The sequence below is a fragment of the Suricata suricatta genome, chromosome 5 (genome assembly GCF_006229205.1).
Source record: "Suricata suricatta isolate VVHF042 chromosome 5, meerkat_22Aug2017_6uvM2_HiC, whole genome shotgun sequence".
NCBI lineage: Eukaryota > Metazoa > Chordata > Mammalia > Carnivora > Herpestidae > Suricata > Suricata suricatta.
In genome coordinates this window covers 131,618,727-131,640,696 of record NC_043704.1, presented here as the reverse complement: position 1 = coordinate 131,640,696, position 21,970 = coordinate 131,618,727, and the positions used below count along the sequence as shown (strand labels likewise).

At 35.1% G+C, this 21,970-nt stretch overlaps 1 protein-coding gene across 2 annotated transcripts in view; it reads left to right on the top strand.

Annotated features, from left to right (window-relative positions):
• The window catches only part of TBC1D5 (TBC1 domain family member 5), a 486,227-nt gene that overhangs the window by 91,194 nt on the left and 373,063 nt on the right, over positions 1–21,970 (top strand). For both annotated transcript variants that reach the window (XM_029940340.1, XM_029940339.1), the window contains one exon: positions 413–604. The gene's annotated coding sequence lies outside the window, so the exon portion shown is untranslated. The remainder of the gene's footprint in view (positions 1–412; positions 605–21,970) is intronic.

Below are 21,970 nucleotides of genomic sequence, written 5' to 3'. Positions count from 1 at the left end.
GGAATTTTTTCCTGTTTGTTTTCAAATGGCAGTATTCCATTTTTTAAATTGTATGTAATATTAGTACTTAGTATTATTTTACTATATATTAGAATAATGTGTTCATTATTTGGACACTTTTATGTCAGTGAAATGAAGTTGTAACGTGATTTGTTTTATATGGAAGTGTTTTAGGTTTAAAAATTTTAAAAAGGTTTTACCATTTGTTGTAAGTACAATAAAATGACTTCCTTTCTTCCAGAAGTTAAAATAGATGATAAAGTGATTAGACAGTAGTCTAACACTTGTCATCCAAAGGCCTAAAACAGTATGATGTAAATTTTTTAGCTTGCCTTTTGTATTGTTTGCTTTGGTTCAGGGTTCTTTTTGGGATAGGAATGTGTGAAGCTGTTTTACTTATTTATTTTTCTAGGTATTTGCTTCTTTGTCAGCAGCACTTGAGTGATCTCTGTTTCTTCATTCTTCTTTGTTGTCTGCTTGCCAACCAAGACTTGTATTTGGAGAACTCTGTTGTACTGAATCTGACGTCATCTTTGACCTGTAGTAAGAGCATGCATTTTCAAGTGCCAGTTAGATTTTTGGATCAATAAAGGTCTCCTGAAAGGTAAGCCTATATTTATTCAAAATGTAAATTTAAAAATTGAATACTATTAATATCTGTCTTAGTCTTTTTGGGCTGCTCTAACAAAAATCCCATAGACTTGGTGACTTATAAACAACAGAAATTTATTTCTCATAGTTCTCACAGTCTTCACAGAGACTGAGAAGTCCAAAATAAAGGTGCCAGCAGATTGAGTACTTGATTCACAGACCACCATCTTCTTTGTGTGTCCTCATATGGGGGAAGGAATGAGAGAGCTCTCTGGGGTCTCTTTTAATAAGGACACTAATCCCATTCATGAGGGCACTACCCTCCCCATCTAATCACTTCCCAGAGGCCTCACTCAAATACCATTACATTGGGAATTAAGATTTCAGCATGTGAGTTTTGGAGGGTGACACTTATCCATAAAATATCCTTATTATAGTAGTATGTTCAGTAGATTCGTGTGTGTGTGTGTGTGTGTGTGTGTGTGTGTGTGTGTGAATGTGAGTGTTTATATAGTTTGCCAGATTTAGATTGGAGGCTTCTTCAGAGAATGATGTTGTTCTCTAACACAGTTACTCAGAGTTCCCTGGTTACTGCCTTTCCACTTCTTACATCTTTCTAGTCATCAGTCCAATCTTTTCCTTTCCCTTACTGTTTTCCTTCTCCTTTAACGGAGCCTTCATGGGTGGGTGGGAGGGGGCTGCTTAAAAAATGTTTTCCTGTCAGCAGACTTTCAGTACTTTCCATATAGAGTGATTTTGGTATCCATATCTCTTTCTCTCCCCTTTCCTCCCCTCCCTTCATTAAATTTGTTAAGGGAGTAGCAAAACTAGAATTATTGATTTTAAGAGTTGAAGTTATGTCAGGCATTCACATTTATTTTAACACAACCCATTGTAAGGAATAAATTTTACAGTTCAGAGCCATTTTCCACAGGTATAAATGTACCAATGAAAGTGAAACAAAAGTTGAAATAGTTTTTACCCTAACTACATGGAATGTGTGCTGTGCTCTATTTCTAATTTTTGTATATTTCATTTACTACATGCTCTTTCCCATAACTAAATTTACTTCCCTATTCTAATAGATTGCCTTTGCAATTTCAGAAACCATACTTTACATCACTTGTGTATTTGTTCATGACTGACTCATTGAGAAGTAAATGGAGTCAGACAGTTTGTTTTCTCTCTCTGTCAAGTTTCCCGTTATCTTGCCTTCTCCATGCTTCTCATCTCTTCCTGTATTCACTATAGGGGATCAAACGATGTGGTCAGAGAGCTGGGTAACTGCTGGGAAACACCAGAGCACTTGGTTGGTTCTTCTGTAGTGAGAACACAGAATGTGACAAATGGTCATATAGGAAGAGGGGATAAACCTTTGATAGAACCATCCCTTTATAGTCAAGTATGTATTTCTTTCTTCTTCTTGCTTGTTCTCTCTATGTAAATTGTATGTTCCCTCAAATCATTCCTGGTTTAAAACATTTTAAACTTTTTAAGTCCTTTATATCAGCATAGAATAACCCAGATCCTTTGGCAAAGTGAGCTCTTTCAGTATTCATTTCCATCACATATCATTTCAATCCTTTAAAAAAGTGCAAGCATTTTTTCTGATTATAAAAGTGAGAGCTGTGGTAGAAGTAAAAAGTATATATAGAAAAGTAAAAAAAATGATAAAAATGATCCCTAATCAAATGCAGCAAAAGCAATTCTAAGAGAGAAGCTCATAGTGAAAAATGTTTACAGTAAGAAAAAAGAAAGCTCAAATAACTGTACACCTAAAGGAACTAGGAAAAGAACAAACTAGGCACAAAGTTAGTAGAAGAAAGGAAATAACAAGGAGCAAAAATAAATAAAAAAGAGACAAAAATGACCAGAGAAAACATCAGTGAAATTAGGGCTGTTTTTCCAAAAATACAGACAAAACTTTAGCTACATGTCAAAAAAATAATGAGAGGACTCAAAAAATAAGATTAGAAATGAAAGAGGAGATATTATAACTGACACCACAGAAATACAAAGATCAGGCACACCTGGGTGACTTTGGCTCAGGTCATGATCTCACAGGTTGTGAGTTTGAGCCCTGAATTGGGTTCCATGCTAACAGGTGGAGCCTGGATCCCGCTTTGAGTTCTGTGTCTCCCTCTGTTTCTGACCCTCCCCTGCTCATGCTCTGTTTCTCTCTCTCACTCAAAAACAAATAAACATTAAGAAAAATATGAAGATCATAAGAGACTGCTGTGAACAATTATACACCAAAAAATTAGGCAACCAAGAATGGAGAAATTCTTGGAAACTTACAACTTACCAAGGCTGAATCATGTGAAATAGAAAATTTGAACAGAACAATCACTAGTAAGGAGATTGAATGACAATCAAAAACTGCCCAAGAAAGAAGAGTACAGGACCTGATGGCTTCAAAGGTAAATTCTGCCAAACATTAGAATTAATGCCAGTCCTTTTCAAACTCTTCCAAAAAAAATAGAAGAGGAAGGAAATACAGTTAATTCTTAAACAACATGGGTTTGAACTACTCTTATGTGGATTTTTTTTGATAACTATAATACAGTACTGTACATGTATTTTACCTTATGATTTAACATTTCCTTTTCTCTTTATTGTAAGAATATAGTATATAACACTATATACAAAGTGTGTGATAATTGACTGTTCCTATTATCGGTAAGGCTTCCAGTCAGTAGGAGGCTACTAGTAGTTAAGTGTTTGGGGGCTCAAAAGTTATCCGTGGATTTTCAACTGCATGAGGTGCCAGTACCCCCAACCTCTACATTGTTTAAGAGTCAGCTGTATTTCCAAAGCCATTTTATGAGGCCAGTATTACTCTGACATCAAAACTGGATAAGGATGCTACAATGGAAGAAAATTACAGGCCAACATTCCTGATAAACACAGATGCAAAACTCTTCCACAGACTGAACAGAAGTAAATTCAACAGTCCCTTGAAAGGGTCATATACCATCATCAAGTGGGATTTATTCCAGGGAAGCAAGGATGGTTCAATATCCACAAATTAGTCAATGTGATACATCATATTAATAAAATGAAGAATAAAAAACAAATGATAATCTCAATAGATGCAAAAAAAGCAGCATTTGACTGAATTCAGCTTTCATTTATGATAAAGACTGCCAACAAAGTGGGTGTAGAGGGAATGTACCTCAACACAATAAGAGACCATATATGACAGGTCAACAGCTGATATCATACTGAATGGTGAAGAGCCGAAAGCTTTTTTTCTAAGATCAGAAATAAGACAAGAATGGCCAAACTAGCCTTCCAACACCCTCCCCTCCAAAAGCCCCCTTTGCAAGGATCTAACTGTTCTTTACTTGGATTATTCATCAGTTATTTTTGCAGTGAGCAATTATGATGGATGAGATAATGTTCTCTATATACAAAGAGCCAATCTCACCATTTTTATTTGATGTAGTACTGGAAATCCTGGTGAGATCAGGCAAGAAAAAGAAATAAAAGGCATTCAAATTGGAAAGAAGTAAAATTGTTTGTATTTGCATAATTGTGATGTATCTATAGAAAACCTTAAAAGACTTCACAAAAAAATAAACTGTTAGAACTAAGAAATGAATTAAGTAAAATTGCAGGATACATAATCAGTATTCCAAAATCTGTTGTGCTTCTATATACTAACAATGAAGTGTCAGCAAATTTAAGAGAACAGTCCTGGGGTGCCTGGGTGGATCAGTTGGTTAAGTGACTGACTTCGGCTCAGGTCGTGATCTCCTAGTTTGTGGGTTCAAACCCCGCATTGGGCTCTGTGCTGACAGCTTAGAGCCTGGAGTCTGCTTTGGATTCTGTGTCTCCCCTCTCTCTCTGCCACTACCCTGCTCACACTCTGTCTCCAAAAAAAAAAGTTAAAAAAAAAAAAGTCCCATTTACAGTTGCATTAAAAAGAACAAAATGCCCAGGAATAAATTTAAACAAGAGAAATATCAGTCCACTGAAAATTATGGCAGTAATGAAAAACATTGAAAGCATAAATAAATGGATAGATACACTGTGCTCATGGCTTGGATGATAGTATGTTAAAATATCCATACCACTCAAAGCTGTCTACAGATTCAATTAAATATTTAACAGAAGTCCAGTGTTATTTTCACAGACATAGAACAAATAATCATAAAACTTGTATGGAATCACTAAAGACATCAAATAGCCAAAATAATCTTGAGAAGGAAGAACAGAACTGGAGGCATCACAATTCCAAGTTTGAAAATATATTGCAAAGCTATAGGAATCTCAGCAGTATGGTATTAGCATGAAAACAGACATGTAGATTAAAGGAACAGAATAGAAACTCCAGAAAGAAACCCTACAGATATATGGTCAATTAATTTATGAAAAAGGAGCCAAGAATAGATGCTGGGAAAGGATGGTCTCTTCAATAGTGTTGGGGAGAAATTGGACCCCTATCTTATACCATATACAAAAATCAACTTTAAGTGGACTAAAGTCTTGAATATAAAACCTGGAACCATAAAACTAAACAGGGGTAAGTTTCTTGAAATTGGTCCTGGTGATAAGTTCGTAACTTTGACACCAAAAGCAAAGGCAACAAAAGCAAAAATCAGCAACTAAGAGTACATTAAACTAAAAGGCTGCTGAACAGCAAAGGAAACCATTAATAAAATGAGAAGGCAACCTACCAAATAAGAGAAAATACTTGCAAAATATATCTCTGGATAAGGGGTTAGTACTCAAAGTATATAGAGAACTCACACAACTCAATAGCAAAAAACATGACTGATTTTATTCAAAAATAGGATGGAATGCCTGGGTGGTTCAGTTGGTTGAGCATTCAGCTCTTGATTTCAGCTTGTGTCATGATCCCAGGGTTGTGAGATCAAGCGTTATGTTGGCTCCATACTCAGTGTGAAGCCTGCTTAAGATTTTTTCTGTCTCTCCCCTCCCTCCCTCCCTCCACACCTGTCCCCCACTCCTGCAATCTCTGTCTAAAAAAAATGATAATAAAAATAGGCAGAATAACAGACATTTTTCTAAAGAAGACATACAAATGGCCAAGAAGTAAATTTAAAAAGGATTCAACATCACTAATCATCAGGGAAATGCAAATCAAAACCACAATGAAATATCATCTCATACCTGTTATAATGTTTGTCATCAAAAAGATAACAAGTGTTGGTGAGGATATGGGTAAGACAGGACCTTTGTACACTGTTGGTGGGAATGTAGATTGGTATAGCTACTATGATGGCAGCATAGAGTTCCTCCAGAAATTACAAATACAACTACCTTATGATCCAGCAATTTGACCCTGGGGTAAGACTATTAGGGGTAAGTTGGCAAAGAGATACAAACTTTCAGCTCTAAGATGAATAAGGTCTGAGGATCTAATATATCTCATGGTGACTGTAGTTGATATCACTGTATTACAGAAATGAAATTTGCAGCAAGAACTTTATTGTTTTCACTAAAAAAAAGTGTGTGCAGTGATGCATGTGTTAACTTGATTAATCCAGTTTATTGAATTTATCAGTAGATCACTTCACAATGTATATCAAATCATGATGTAAGTTTGAATCTTATAATTTTATAACATCATGTTGAAGCCAATTAAACATAAATACAGCTGAACAAAAGTCAAGAAAAAAAATCCTATTCCTGTAATGTAGAGATGTATTGGTCTAACATTTTAAAAATATAACCTATTTTTTTCAATTCTTACTTGATAACAAAACTGATTAAAGCTTGAATGATGAGTGAATCTCAGATATTTTTTTCGAAACTATAAATATTCGTTTCTAAAAGCCTTCCAGTATTAAACCTATGGAAATTCTTTAACTACTTTGATAATAAGAAAATAGGAAAAGGCTCACCTAAGAGCAGAATATCTTTTTATTTTAAAATCATTCTTGAGGTGAAATTTATGTCACAGAACATTGAGTGAACAACAGTTCAGTAGCATTGAGCACATTCACAACGGTACCCAACCTCCTCCTCTGTAGTTCCACACATTCCATCACTCCAGGGTAAAACAGTTTCTCCTCCTTTTGCCCTCTCCCCAGTCCCTGGTGTGTGCCCATCTGCATTCTGTTTCTGACATTATTCTGGATATTTTATATAACTGGAATCATACAGTGTGTAACCTTTTATGTCTGGCTTCTTTCACTTAGCATAATGTTTTCGAAGTTCATCCATGTTGTAGTGTGTATGAGTACTTCATTACTTTTCATAACCAAATATTATTCCAAATAGTAGATATAAGTATTTGGTTTGCTTCTACCTTTTGGCTATTATGAGTAGTATTTCTGTTAATTTCTGTGTATATATATTTATTTTTAGTACCTGTTTTCATTCTTTTAGGTACATGCTAGGATTAAAACTGCTATGTCATATTGTAATTCTTTGCTTAACTTTTTGAGAAACCACAAATTGTTTACCACAGCAGCATCAGCATTGTATATTCTCACAAGCAATATTATATGGGTTCAGTCTTTTTCCAAATATTGCCAACACTTGTTTTTTTCCCTTTATTTCATAGTCAGAATGATCATTCTGATCTTATGATCATGATGAATGCCTTTGAGCAAAGTAACATTATAGAGAAATGATTGTATCCAGTGTTTCTTATATAGAAATTACACATCAATTCAGAGTATCACTTAATTCTGTTTTCCTTTCAGCTTTAACTGACTCATGGACATTGTTTTCCAGAATAAAATTTCTTTTCTTCATTTTCTCAAAGTCATATTACATTTTGTTTCATATTAGTACCATAATTTTTTTTGTGTATAGTTCTTTGTTTTTACCAGTTTTAAGTTACTCTTCATTTAATTCTCAGAGAAGGAAAATCTTTATTATTATGGAGAGCAACTGTAGTGGTACTTCCAGGTTTCTCCGTCATAAAATAACATTTTTATGGTTATCTACTATCTTTGAAGAAACATCTCATTTACCCTGGACTTTTATGAACCAGTGAACCAGAGCTTTCTTGGCCTTTTGCTGAAGTGTCATTCTCAGATTTCTTTTCATTATATTGCTGGATTTGTTCCAGTATTGCTTGGATCTCCTTGTCCTTTTCATTGTTAGGGTTCCTTTAAATAATTTTTCATAAGGTTAAATGGTGAAAAGTATATTTTCTGAATTTTGCATATTAGAAATTTTTAAAGTTTTTTTTTTAAGAAAATGTTTTTTTTTTATTCTCACAGTTGATCATCTTGCTGAGTATTGTTGGATTTAACATTTTTCTATAAACATTGAAGACTTAATTTTTTTCTACCATTCATTATTCCTCCTGAGAACTTTGAAGTCAGTGTCACTAAAAAGTGTTCCAGGTGATATCACGGTGAAAACAAAACAGAGATAAATTCTTAACTTCATTAAGCTTGAGTTTTAAGGTAGAGAAGTCCAAAACAAGCAAGATAAAAACATTAAATATGTAGTAGGTCAGATGGTTGTACTATGAAGGCAAATAAAGCAAGGAATGCAGGATAGAGTGTTCAGAGTATAGGAAGAGGGATGGAAATTTTCAACAGGGTAGTCAGGGGAAGCTAACATTTAGTAAAGACCTGATGGCAGTGAGGAATGAGCATCTCAAGAGGGAACAAGAGGTACAAAGGCTCCGATGTAAGAATATTGCTGATATGTTCACAGAACGGAGTGGTCAGTGTGGCTTTAGCAAAGTGAGGGGAGAGTAGTAGGGATTAAACCATAGAGAAATCTGGGAATTATCATCTGGTTTATCCTTTAAAAGAGTTACAGTTTATGTAAAATCAGTTAAGAATTGGGGCATGGGTGGACTAGTTGGTTAAGCATCTGACTCTTGATTCCAGCTCAGGTCATGATCTCATGGTTTGTGAGTTCTAGCCCCACATAGAGCTCTGCGCTGGCAGTATGGAGCCTGCTTGGGATCCTTTCTCATCTTCTATCTCTTCCCCTCCCCTACTTGTGTGCTCTCTCTTTTAAATATAAATAAACAAACATTAAAACAAAAACAATTTTAGGGGAGCAAGGTAGAAGCAGAAGGACCTCATGTAGACAATTGGAGTGGAGAGATGATTGTGTTTTGAACAACAGAATTTCCTGATGGATTAGTTTTGAACTCTGAGAGAAAGAGGAGTCAGGAATGATTCCAGTAATGTTTTGGCATAGGAAAGATAGTTTCATTTGATGAAGAAGGGGAAGATTATATAGGCTGTATGTTAAAGGAGGGAAGGTCAGAAATATGGTTTTAAACATGTTGAGTTAGAGATGTTTATTGTATATTCAAGTGGAAAGGTCAAGGAGACAGACTTGTCCGGAGTTCAGGTGAGAGGTCTGAGATAAAGGAGAGACCATGGAAGTTGTCATTTGTAGATGGTACGTTTAAAGGGTAATATTGATGCAATCTAGCAAATACAGTTAGAGGAAATTAAAGGTCCTACGTTGGGATCACTCTAAGTAAAGAGGTAGGAAAAGTAGAATTGGTAGAGAAGGCCAGAAATGGAAAACCAAGTGAGGTAAGAGGAAAACCTCTTTGGCTTTTAGATTATCTGAAAACTAATGAAGCTAGATGGTATAAATATTTCAAGAAGGGGGAATGATCTTGTATGACAAATGTTGCTGAATGGTGATATTATGGATGAACTGCGAATTGACTCTTGGATTTAGCAATGGGATGTCATTGGTGACTTTCAGAAGAGTAGTTTCACTAAAGGGAAAATCTGATCAGATCAGGGTGGGTTCAAGGGAGAGTAGGAGAAATGTGGCAGCTTATCAGGGAAGCTGGGGTCAAGATGATTTTTTTTTATAAGTAGAAGAAAAGCAGCGTGCATCAATCAATATGGAGGCTGCTCCAATAAACAGTAATAAACTGATGACACAAGAAAGAGTGGAGAATGGCTGAAGCAATGGGTACAGGTGGAGAGGCTGGCCTTGGATGAGAGCATAGTTGGCTTATCCTTAGTAATAGGAAGGCAGAGATACACGCACAGATCCATGTGTAAAAGTCTTCAAGTTTTGTATTGTTTTCAGGGTATGTGGCATATAAGAAGCATCATGACTAGCTACTTCCACTTCTTTAGGATTGTTTCATCATGCTTACTCACCCCTTTGTGCTTTTTGTGTCAGCAATGTAAGTGAGTGGCAGTTTCTAGTTTAGGAATTTTGTGTTAAATTTTTGTTGTTGTTATTGAAATTAAGACCTACAACAGGCATTTATGAATGGTTTACCTCAGTGTTTTTAAAACTTGATGTTTATATAAATAATTTTATAGCATGTCCTAAATAGCCACCGTAGTATGTTAAGATCAGGAGCAGAGCCAATGACTCCTTTTCCATACCAGCCTTAGGGAGTTGATGGTTCAGATTCACTGATGAGAAAAGTGATAAATTGCTTCACATCTTGGAGTGTTTGAACCAAACATGAATGTAAAAATCTATGAATGCCTAAGGTCTGTTGTGTTCCTGATGACTCCTGTTGTTCCTAGTCACTGTAGCCCATGAGCACAGTCGATGAATATGGTATATAGTAATAACATTAAAGTTCTAGCATTTTCTTCCCAGTATAATGTGACTTTCAGGATCATAATGTTCTTCCTGCTCATTCTTTTCAAGTTCCCAGTTCTTTGCAGTGATGAAACTACAGCCCTTTGGTATCTTGTGACATGTTTTAACAAACTTGTGCTCAGATACTGTTGAGCTTAATTTAGTAAGGATAACAATTGGGACAGGAACAAGTATAAGACCAAAAAACTGAGAAGCTTGTGCTTGTGATTCCACATAGCACCTACTTTAGGTCACCTCTTAGATTTAAATAACTAACTTCTTGTCTTCACAGACCCTACTTTTTCCTAAAACATGGCACAGGTCCCTTGGTCACTGAGCTGGAAGATGTTTTGAGTTATATCTCCTGAAGATTCATAAATTCACTTGTGCACTTAGGACACATGTACTGAAAGTCAGGATGTTTGGTATATGGTCAGTTTACTTAGACTCTGTCTTTGGGAGCATCCACTTTATGAATGTAATGGAAACAAGATGACTTGTGCTTCTTCTGACTTTATTTTGATTCCTTCTAAATGCAGTTCTAGCTTACTGTATTATTTTTTAGGCAAGAGTAAAAGTTCTTACATTTTCTTTCAATATGTACCCACATTACATCCTTGTCGAATATGTGTAATATACTTTATTGTGGTGAGGCTGACTAGTACTTCATCTGCTAACTCTGAGAAGGGTCTTCAGGGAATTCTTTTTTTATATAAGTGAATAGTTTATGTGTCAAAGACCACTCCATCATATTCTTAGCTGATTCCCTCGTAAATAACTTCATTATTTAACAGCATTTAATGTGTCTCCTTTCCAGGCTTCATATATACATTTAACCTGTGGGTTGCTCTTTTGTCATCTTGGAACTTGGTTTCTGTTTTAGGTTACTGACTTAAACCATTTGTAGTGACTTTCCCTTTTTCAGTGCAAATTTTTATGCAAAAATCTTAGTACAGAAGTCCCAGCTGTCTGATTCTGACACACTTGTGTTCCTTTGCAAGCTAATACTGATGTCCATCTTTAGACCTCTAATCTCATCCTAATAGTTCTTCTAAGTTAAACAAGACAAGCCATTATCTCTGTGCAGTTTTATGATGGTGACATATTTTGAGTAACACATAAGGATGGTTTTTAAATACTATTCATTGAGTTGAAAAACTTTAAGTGGAGATGTTTGGGAATGTAGGGATAAGATCAAAGCATAATTCTCTCTTGATAGACTCTAAAATGTCATCAGCTTCAAGAGTAGAATCAATCTGAATTCATCTATTCGTTTGGTCAACAGATATTTATTAACTCTTCATGGTGGGTACTCAGCTATCTTTTAAATACATATGTCATTTTAGGATGTTTTCCTTTATGTTTTGCTAATTTTATTGTGAATGTTTTTAGGTTTTTGATATATATTTGCTGTATATTAACTCTCACCTTTTGGTAATGGATAAATCGCCAACTCTAGAAACGAGGAAAATATAGAATCTGTTTCACATTCTCTTTATGTTATTCACTTTTACAAAGACTTAATGAACAGTGAAATTGACCAACAGTTTCACCTCCTCTTCTTTGCAGTCCTGCCAGTCTTTGTGGTACCTTGTAGACCTGAAATAAGCATCTCGCAAGGGAGAAATAATATGATCATGTAATCAGACAAATAGACAGTGGGCCCTTTATAATTGTAAGGTGGCCTTATTTCTATTTTACATAGAAATTTGAAGTTTTTACTTTAGGTTATTCCCATTTAGGTAGGAGTGGTCTGTGAATAGCTCATTCATTTAAAGAGGATTTTAAAGAAATCTTAATCTGTAATTATTTGACCATTATTAAATTAACACTTTACTGTTGAGACAGAATAAGGTTTTAGTTATGAAAAATATGTGTTCAGAATTTAAAAGTGACAGGAACTAATTTTGCCTCAACTTAAGAGTTACTTAATTTTTTCAATATATGTAGTAAAATATTGGCTGGATACTTTGAAAGCCTAAATTACTTGGAATGTACTCTTCTTATGTACTTCTGTTCAAAATGTTACTTATTTTTGGATCATTTATAGTGGAGGCTTAAAGTTTGGAGTTTTACATTTTCAGTCTTATGAATACTTAGAAATATATTTATGTTCTATTGAAACTAAACCATTTTACCCACACGATAATCATTCAGCTATAGCTGTCTGGAATAAAATTTATTGAATTAGGTAGCCATGTTGCACACAAAATAATCACTTAAAAGTGTTTTTCATCTGATAGCATGTATTTTAATTTTTATAAGTAGCACAGAGCAATGGAAATATTTATATGGCTAAGGGAGATTATCAGCTCCAGTTCAGTAATATGTTGTTTGACATTATTAGGCTGAGGATATTTTATAATTTTTAAAAAATACTTTTATTATCACTTTTATAAAATACATGTGCTCTTGTTATATCTTATGTGTTAATCTAATTTCCTATTGTAGTCACCAATTAAAAGGAAATCGTGTACCAGTGGGGTTCTAAAGCCTTGACATTATTTTAATCTGATAACAAATGGGTTTAAGTTCATGTTCTTTCAGTTGTTGGCAACAAATCTAAACCTGTATTTTTTGGATTTATGAGGATAAGTCCTGCTTTGGCAATCTTGTAGATCCTCCAGAGAATAGTTAAACAGTGATTAATCATTGTTTCTTCACTGAGTGTGCAGAAAAGAATGGAAAAGCTGCATTTCACACTTCTGAAGCAATTAATCCCCATGATCTTAGCCAGGTTTGTCTTGTAGATAAGTCGGGATACAAAACGGTACCTAATTTATCAATGTATGCATGCCATAAAGTATAAAACACACAATTTATTTCATATCATTTATAGTCAAATGTAAAAAAAGAGTGACTTTGCCATATCCAAGAGTGCTTCCTACATTACCTTCATATAAACTAAGTACCAGAGATTACAATGGGATTCCTGTTTATTGTGCACATCTGGTGCAGTCACTATGCATTTTCTCATTCACTTGCTGGCATTTTTAGTGATTGTGGCATAAATCACCTTGCTAATCAGAAACATAAGTGACGGGAAGTCATCTCCTTCTTTTGAACAATGGGAAAAAACATATGGCTTCTCAGACAGGACTTGGCTGTTATACTATTTATGTGGCATTATATTCTGTATTTAGAATTTCATATTAATTGCAGCGGTTTGATTGAAGGCACTGAATACCCAGGTTTGTGGTCAAAGTATTTGTTTTATACCATTTTCATAATAAATAGTCAGAAGAAGGTAAAATTAAATGCCTTGTATTAAAACATTTTTTAATAAAAGCTACTTTGGGAAGAGTTTTTAAGATTAAGATGAATTAAAATACATATATTTTTAAATGTGTAGATGTTTCTATGAATGCATAGATATAATAATTATAAGTTTCAAGTTAGTTTTTAATTATACTTCTTTCAAAACACTGCGTGGATTGGAGTAAAAATTACTGTCCTGCAAGTGCTAAAATGTAAATGACTGTAGTTTGCTTTTCTGGTAGTAGTGTTTCAAGATGAGATGCATTTTTAATGAATTCTTGGTTATTAGTTGGAACTACCTCTGTGCATACTACAACTAAAAGATGAAGTAAAGCATCATAAAATACGGGAAATTCATAGTCTTCAAAGTGAATTTGCTATTTGTTATAGAATGCTTGCTGTAGATTTGAAGGTATTTTTCTTTTTCCTCAATAGTCACTTAATTTCAAAAGGTGGGGACTATAATGGCCTTTCATCCTTACCTGGCGTTTTAATACCTTACTTCTGTATCCTGTCACTTTGCATTTTCTTACTGTTGAGTGGCAAGGAGTGATTTATTTTGAATGTGTAAATTTCAAATGAAAATTTGTTCAGAGAACCTTACATCTTTTACAGTCTGTTTTCTAGATTGCATGTAACGATAAATTAGTGAGGCAAATTTTAAAACAAATATATCAGAGCCTATTTATTCAAATGTGTGTTATTTCCTTTGAAGTAGTCCCTTTGGGGAAGATGTATACATAATCCATTAATCAAAGTATTTTAGGAATGTCTCTTTTTGAATTTTCTTCAGTGGAATTGATGTATAGCTGCCCAAAGTGGATACTTTGAGGGGAGATAAGATTCATTTTGTGTATATATGTGCAAGTATTTTTGTTAAAAAAAAATCAATCATAATAGCTTGTGCTACAGCCTGTACATAGCTTGTAGATAATTGGATACTCTGCATAGAAACAGAGTTTTGAAAAACTGCCTGAATGTTAAATAAACGGTCATCCTTACCCATCTTGTTTTAGACGTCTTTTATGATATTGTCTCAAGGACCACCTGCACTCGAGTCCACAGATTGAATAAATGTGAGATAAGAAGAGACTATTTTTTTTCTTTTGTTCTTGCTTGTTTAAAAAAAATGCCACCACCTAGATTCTCATAGGTGTAGTGTGCTATTTTTAAAAATATATTTACAATTGAATTGAGACTTTTCTAGATTAATATGACCTAGTCCTTAAAATTACCTGAAATCTATACCATACTGCCTCAATCATTGTCCATTTTTATTTTCTTTTTATTTCCTTCATGCCCTTAAAGGTTTTTCCTCCTCATTCCCCTGGTGTTTTTTTTTTTTTCTTTAAGATTGAGATGCACTTGTTGTTTAGAACAATTTTAAAGTCATACAATTTTAAACACTTTTTTCAAAATATAAAAATTATAGGAGGATAGGTTGTTAAAATCTAAGAAGTACACAATTTATAAGATGGCTAAAAGTATCCAAAATAAATGATGGAGAATAAAGAGTTCTATTTTTAGTGAGTGAACACTTTGGAATTTGAGGAAAATTTTTTTAATATAAAGTGCTTGATGGGAAAAATATATTAACCTAAAACATTTGCTCATACATCATGTTTATAAAGGCAGAAATTTAATTTCTAAATGTATTATTTTTTGAATGGAATTGAAGTATTAGTAATGTTGATAATTATTGCACATTTTGTCTAACATTTGCTTTTTCAGAGAATTTGAATTATTCTTTTTCCTGTAGTCCATTCTTTGTCTCATTTATATTCATACTTTGTTGATACATCTTACCCCCAAAAGTAGATTCTGAATTGAACGTGAAATTTGCAAGAAAAGCTGTTGTTCTTTCCTTATGTCCTCATGGCTTAAAGAAGGAATCCTCCCGCTGTAAGGTACATCTACTGCTTGCTCTTAGCCAGGGGATTATGGCTTGCTGTCCCTCTCTAGCCATCCCTTTCCTACCCTGGTGTTTGTCTGGAAGTACCTTTTGCCATGTTGACAGAGGCCGAATGCTCCCCACTGCAGGAAGTGTCGTGGGCAGGCCATGTGACACTGTGGGCATAGTCACAGTAAAGTTCGGATAAAAGTATTACCTTCTGGCACCTGGGTAGCTCGTTTGGTTAAGCGTCCAACTCTTGTTCTTGACTCAGGTCATGATCTCACAGTTTTGTGAGTTTAAGCCCTTCATTGGGCTCTAGGCTGGCTGCGCCTAGCCTGTATGGGATTCCCTCTCTTCTTTCTCTCCTCTCTCCCCTCTCATCTTCCCCTCCTTCTAATAAATAAATAAACATTAAAAAAGAAAGTTAATTGTGAGCTATTTCCCAAAAGGGAGGCTTTTATTTCTGATTGGGAAAGCTGCTTTGGATGGCAAATATAATTCAGGAATTTTAATGTGAAAAATTTTTAAATTTCATTTATTTTGAGAGAGATAGAGACAGCACAAGAAGGGGAGGGGCAGAGAGAGAGGGAGAGAGAATCTCAGGCAGGCTCTGCACTGTCAGTGCAGAGCCCGACTGACATGGGGCTGCAGCCCACTAACTGTGAGATGATGACCTGAGCCTAAACCAAGAGTCAGACGCTTAACTGACAGAGCCACCCAGGCACCTCTAATGTGACATCTTTAATGGTGTATATTAAGTATAAAAAACACAGAACAAGAAAGGATATTCCATGTTTAAATAGTTCTGCTTTTTGTTGTTGGTGGTGTTTTGTTTTTTGCGTTTAAGGCTCTTTCTGGGTAGAGTATTAGCAATGAGGCCCTCAATTCTACGTTAGGTGTTCAGCCATATCTGGGATGAAGATGTGGTCCAGAGCTCTTAGGCCTTGTGTCAGAGACCTGTGGAGAGAGAAAGGTGGGTGGGCTGTAAGAAAACAAGTGATAAGAACAGGAGGATAAGGAGAAACACTGTAAGATACTTGGGGGCAAGCAAAGCTGCCTTTGTATCCTCTAAGCGCAGACACCAGTAGAAAGGCATTCTTTCTCCTGTGTGGCCACCGTTGGCCGAGTCCTTGGCGTTGTGTAGACTGCACTGTGCTGGCAGTGTGAGGAAGGGGTGGGGCCGCAGTGCTCTTCGAGAGTAGTTAGAGCAGAGGTCAGCAGGGCTCAGGGAGAGTGGGCTCCATCTCAGTGACACAGAGAGAGGCACACAGAGGGGTGACTGATAGCTGCTTGGTCTTGCTCATGAATACATAGGAGATGCTTCAGGACGACTCCTTGAAATGTTGTGAGGGACAGTTTATAGGGGCCTGCCATCCTGCACTGAGGGCTGTATTAAAGTTCTCTGGAGAAACAGATCCAATGGGAATCATACATATAAAACAGATATTGGCTCGTGTGGCTGTGGAAGTTAAGAGGTGATGGGGTTTTGGAGCGGTGTGGGTGGGCGGGGGGTCCAGAGCCAATGGCCAAGAAAATATTCTTGAGAATTTGGTGCAAAAAATATGAGTTTATTAAAGCACTGGGACGGGACCTGCGGGCAGAAAGAGCTGCTCTGGGGTTGTGCAGAGTGACTGGTTATAAAGTATGGAGATGGGGTGGTGGGATAAGGGAAAAAGATTTCCAAAAGTATTTTCATATGCTAAATTTAGAGATTTTTTAAGGTACTGGAGGGCTTGCTGTTGTCAAGCTAAAGTGGTTTTTCCTCTAGTAAGTCGTAAACATTAAGACAGTAGAGAGGGAGAGTTCCTGGAGGAATATTATGCTCTGTATTTGCCTCAAGTAGTTGTCAATGGGCTGCAGGCTATAAAGAAATTTAATTTTATCTACATTTTCTTCCTGTCTTTGTTTCTCACATCGCTATGGAGGGGAGGGTGATATTAGGACTCCAGGAAACTGAGTCTATAGGTTTCTGGAGATTAGGCTATTGATAAGATTGCTTTTTTCTTTTAATTTACTAAGACATTTGAAAACTGATGGAGACTCTAGTCCTGTATGACTGATCACTATCAGTTAACCATTTGCTTTTCCCTTTTCCTTGTTTTTGGGTAGCCAGCAGTGCCTGAGGAATTTTGAATGGCGGTGGCCAGGAGGTGCAGGAGGGGGTGAGGTTGAGGGGCGGGGGTGAGAGGAGGGGGGAGGGTTAGCTTGTGCTTTGCCCTGAGCTTGCCTTTGGCTTCCTCATCAGGAGGTCCCAAAGTACGCCCTCTACAAGCTCAAGAACAAGGAAAGCCTGTGGTATAGTCATTCTCAGTCTGACGGCCTGAGAATTGGGTGATGGAGTTTGGGGGTGAGGGAGACAGTCAAATCCTGGTCAAATCCTGCGGATGCTGAGGCAGTGGATTCGCCTTTCCTCCACTTTTTGTTCTCTTCAGGTCCTCACTGTATTGGATTATGCCTACCCACGTTAGTGAGGGCATTTTCTTTACTCAGTCTGATTCAGAAATAATCTCTGTGTCTCCTCCAGACACACCCAGAAAATAACATTTTACCAGCTCTTTTAGTATCCCTTAAGTCTTTCAAGTTGACATATAATATTAACCATATTAACCATCACAGAGATGAAGGTGAGAACCAGCAAGTATGACTTATATTATTTTATAAAATAACTTACACATTTATGGTAATTTTTTTACTGCTTTCCACAAAACATTTTGCTTAGTTACCAGTGGTGGCAAAAAGGATTCTAGTATTTAACTTGGATCAACCAAGGAGATTGCAGTTTATAGGACCGAGAATGGCCATTTAAAAAATTAACATCTAGTTGGGGGTGGGCAGGGGAAGCTTTGCCCATTAGAGATGTCTTGTGTTGGTCAGGAATGGTCTTCCTCTAGCAATCCTCTCTGGCTGGGGTGCGAATGGCCTTGATTTGAACACCGCTGTGGATCCTGAAGGTATGACAGCTGCAAAGTGTCCGTGAACTGCACTCCTCACAGCAGTTTGTCCCTGAGTGGCGCACCACCTCCTTGACAGTGGGTTATGCGAAATAGAAGCAATTTCTGCTGGTCCATTATTTCCTCTTTTTACAGCGAATTGTAGACTCAGAGAAGATGACTTGCCTGAGATTGAGCAAGTATTGGAATGATTTCAGGAAAGATAACAGCTGATAGATGCAGAGCAGAAGAGGACAGTGTATTGGTAAGACATTAGTTGAGATAGTAGCTCATATAGTCTGGGATTGTTGGGGAAGGAAGTGAAACTAGAAGGGGAATAAGGGATTGAAATTAAATGAAGTTGAAGAACGAGATGGCTTCAGTGTGTTTGAAAACACTTGTACTGAGGGAGGGAGTAGGAGGGGTTTGTGATGACCAAGTAGTATATTTGTTTAAGATTAATAGCCTGATTCCAGGAAATTCTGATATTCTGAAATCTCCTCATGTGAATTGGGATTAAAATTTTCCTAGCAGAAAATGATAATTATATGTATATATCAAAGAATCACAACCACAAATACCATGAAAAAGTATAAAGGTATAATCATTTAGTTTTAGTAGTGTAACTTTTCCTCAGAGTAAAGTTTCTGAGCCACTTGTATATCAAGTTTCTTGATTGAATAAATCTTTTCATTTATCAGTAAGTGCAATTTTTTTCTCAAATTTTTATTGCATTTTTTTTTTCAATTTATCTTAGTCTAAGAAAGTATTTGAGTATTTTTTTCTCATGAGTTCTCTCTTCTTCTGGAGTTTGTGTTTTTATACTTGATAGAAAAATTAGAAATGTGGAAAAACATTCAAAGCATGCATAGCCAAACATTTCTTGAACTGAAAGTAGTAAAGGTAAGATAACAGTTTGAAATACCTGAAAACAACTTTTAAGTAGCTCTTCCTTTGTTGAAGGGAATCGGGAATTGAGACAAATAATTCAGGCCATTAAAATAATAAGAATGATTGTTAGAAGGGTGGATGAAACATTATAAAATAAGTATTCTAAAATATAATTGAAGATTCTAGGTGGATGTTCACTGTAAAATTCTTTAACCTTTTCTGTATATTCAAAAATATTTGTGATAAAATGTTGAAAAAATTATATAGTACCTGCAAATTTGAAATGCATAAAAAACAATAGTCTGATGGATAGATGGATAGGTCAGTGATAAAACAGGTATAGTAAAATCTCTGTCATAGGATCTAGGTGGTGGGTAAATGAATGTTGAGTGTAACATTATTGTTAGTTTTCTGAATGTTTGAAAATTTTCAGAAAAATGTTTGAGAAAATAGTGTCATAAACACAACAATGTTTGGCATTAGAGATCTAAGTTCTAGTTGTGTGCCCTTAGATAACTACTCTCTGACCTAGTTTCCTTTTCTGTAAAATGGGCATAATGTATAGTTTATAGATAGTTTCAGGAACTAGCAAAAATACTGTAAAGCAACTGGCAAATGATAGACATTTATTTGAAAGTACCTATTTATATAGTTATGATATAAATTCCAAATTTAGGGATCATATCTTGGTTTTTGTTTAATACACTTAGAATTTCTGGTTATACGAGCCAGTTAGTTGTTTAATGGAACTAGGATGACGTGAATTCAAGGTGTGAGTTTTTATATCAAGACTGCTTAATTTCACACAGAGGCTCTGTGTTTTCTGGCTTAGTCTCTTAAGTTAATCAGAGCTTGACCTTTATTGATGGGAAGGTACTGATCCTTAAATGAAGGATGAGATGTCTGACTTTCTAGTAACTACCAAGGAAAGTTTACTGTCTTTAAAAGTATTTTCATTTTGTAAAGTACATAAATAAGTTCCATGAGGTGGAGTTACTGTATTCCTGTTTTTATTTGTAGTTCGATCTGATTATATATATATACTATACATCACTGTAAGTGTGAGGGCTTTTGAGTCAATTAACTTTTTTAGAATATAGTAAATGTAAATCATATTTACTGCTAAATATGTAGTTATGAATGATATTTATCAGTATGTAAATTTTTACTGCCTATAATGTTCACTAGTACTTCATCTGTAACTTTTTAATTTTTTTTAAATAAAAATTAGTCATTCTTTGGTTTCTTTTTAAGAAATAAACTTCTGTTTTTGGTTTGTTTTGAACTTCAGCTACAAGTGCATTTGTAAAGTATAATCCTCTTGTTTTTTTATTTGTTCTGTTTCAATATGCAGGGCGGATAAAAATTACTGAACTTTTTATATTTATGTAAATTTATTTAAAATTAAATTCAAATTTACTACCATATGCCTCAAGGGCTAAACATAATATAGACTATTATAATCATTTATATAAATTAGTTTTAAAAAACAGTTCAATATGTTGAATCAATATGTCATGAATTTCATATCTGTGTAGTTGTCATCCTAGTAAATTCAATGGCATGTACTTTTACAGCATACAGATTTTAAATAAAATTGAATAGACTTTTCTAGCCTGCATTATGGAGGAACTTCTGTTGTCTTCCAGTTGAATGATTTAATATCTGAAGAGAACCCTGCAAAGCCAGTGTGAGTCAGCCACGGTAGTATGCCCATCAAATCTGATCAGACAGAGTTTTATCTCCTAGTAATATTCACTGATTGGCCTTCTTTTGCTAATCTGTGTGTGATATAGAATAACATGAAAATACATTTTCATTTCAAAGGATTGTTCAGGGAGTGTCCTTGTTTTCTTTCTGTGGGTGTTTGCCAATCCGTGGCAACTAATCTTTGTGAAACTTGAGAGGAATGACAAGGCATCTCTGAACCCACATACTTTTGTGTATTTAATGTATTGTGTCAGTTTAGCAAAGGCTGAAAGTACTTTTACTTATGTCTGTGTGCGGAGAGCAGATGTGTGAATTTTTTGAAATTAAGAGGATCTTCTCTCCCCTTCTCTGTACCCGTCCCCGACGCTCTCCTTCTCTCTCAAAATAAACAAACTTACAAAAGAAAAGAGGACCTCATATTCAGATAAGGATCATCAATATTCTAGGAACAGCGAATATTCCATAGTTTACATGAATTAAAATTTAAGGATGAGTAAAATACTGGCAACTTTTGGGAAGAGCAGACATATAAGGAAATCTTGGTGGAAAACAACGGGCAATAAACTTCTTGAGTGACACCTAGAATAAAACTAATGAATTACATAGTAAATACATTTTGATTGTCAAAACAAAACAAAAACTTCCTATTCATTTTTAAATCCATATCTTACTGTGATTTAAATTTTAATTCACTTAAATTCTCATAAAAATTTCAAAAATATGGGAGATTTAATGTAAGCAGATGTTACAGTAATTGTCTTTGGCTTTGAGTGTTATGCAATCCAGTATACTACTACTTTTATGTAATTGTAAAAATCAGGTCATTTTAAGTGCAACCTAACCGTTGTTAGATTAGGTTACACTACTTAATGCTTGACAAAGAAATATTTAATATATAAACGAAACCATTTTCCACCAACCCTTTACAGTGTTCTCTTTTCATAACTAAGTTAATATATATGACCTGTTACATTTATTAAAATATAGAATAACTTATTTAAAAAAACAGTAATATATACCTTTCTTTACAGTCTCTCATTTTCTCTATTTTCTAAATATAAAATAGCAATGAAAAATGTATAAATTTCTTATATTCTTACAGAATTTATTTTCTTAAGCCAGTGCCTGTCAGGGTCATTTGTTCTAAAATCTTATTCTCCCCACATTCAAAAAT